The sequence below is a fragment of the Littorina saxatilis genome, unplaced genomic scaffold (genome assembly GCF_037325665.1).
Source record: "Littorina saxatilis isolate snail1 unplaced genomic scaffold, US_GU_Lsax_2.0 scaffold_719, whole genome shotgun sequence".
NCBI classification, from domain to species: domain Eukaryota; kingdom Metazoa; phylum Mollusca; class Gastropoda; order Littorinimorpha; family Littorinidae; genus Littorina; species Littorina saxatilis.
In genome coordinates, this window is record NW_027126073.1 from 13119 (window position 1) to 14292 (window position 1174).

The 1174-nt window shown below is 61.3% G+C and overlaps 1 non-coding gene across 1 annotated transcript; it reads left to right on the forward strand.

Moving 5' to 3' along the window:
- The first annotated feature begins 226 nt into the window (after positions 1 to 226).
- Positions 227 to 345, forward strand: LOC138954521 (5S ribosomal RNA). Its single transcript, XR_011451879.1, has one exon. It is a non-coding gene; the product is annotated as a 5S ribosomal RNA (ribosomal RNA).
- The last annotated feature ends 829 nt before the right edge of the window (positions 346 to 1174 follow it).

Genomic DNA, 1174 nt, shown 5'->3' on the forward strand with positions numbered 1-1174 from the left:
GAAAGAAAAAGCTTCTTTCTCCTTCTCCTTCAGTGGAACAAGCTTCCCCCCCTTCGACGCCGTTGTCCGGCCCTCAGTCTCAGGCTTCAGCTCCTCCCGGTTTCAAGCCTGGGGGGAAGGTTCCTTCTCCTCCCTGGCTCGAATCCGGGGGCAGGTCGATTCCCAACCCTCTTTGGGGGTTGGTGAATCCGATCTAGGGGCTACTGGAGAGACTCAGGTTTTGACAGCCAACGGCCATACCACGTTGTAAACACCGGTTCTCGTCCGACCACCGAAGTTAAGCAACGTCGGGCCCGGTTAGTACTTGGATGGGTGACCGCCTGGGAACACCGGGTGCAGTTGGCATTAAAATCTTCCTTTTCCGGTGCCTCTCCTGTGCCCTCCTCGGTTTCCACCGCTGTGGAAGCCAGGAGGGACACGGGTCCTCCTCTGAACTCCCTCGCTGGGTCGTCTGCTGCTGTTTCGACAGTAGTTTCGGCCTTCTGGGGGGGGAGATCGGAGGAGATGACGGGGTCTCTGAATTCCCTCCCCGCTGGGGTTGGGATGCGAATTGACCCCGTTCAGGGCGGTCCTGTGGGGGCAGGGGTTTCAGGCTTTGTGCCTACGACCACTGCTACTACGGTTCCCTCTGACGTCCGTGTGACTGGTGGCTGTCCCTCTTGATAAGACGCTCCGGCCGACTAGTTACTGGACGTGGAGGTGTTCGACAGAACGTGGTACTTCTGTCGAATGGTCAGGGCGACGGGAACATTGTTTCTGTTGCTCAGACCGACACCTCCGACCGGACCGTCTTGACCCCACGCCATTCCTTAGCGTCTGGTGTTCGGGTGACGGATGGTCCGGACCAAGGGTCCGGAACGTTCCAGGCTTACGGGTCGGGATCGAACCGGACCCACGGGTCCCGACTGGACTTGACCTCCGGGTTTGGTCCGGACGGGACCCATGGTACGGGACCGTACCGGACCTTAGGGTCCGGTGCGGGACAGTACCTCTGGCCCTTGCCGGACCCCCGGACCTACGGGTCCGGATGGTACGGTACGGGACCAGTGGTTCGGTCGGGGCCGGACCACCCGACCACCTCTGTTGGTCTGGGTGGTCTGGCACCGAACCGGAACACACCGGACCACCGGACCTACGGGTCCGGATGGTACGGTACCGGACCAGTGGTCCGGTC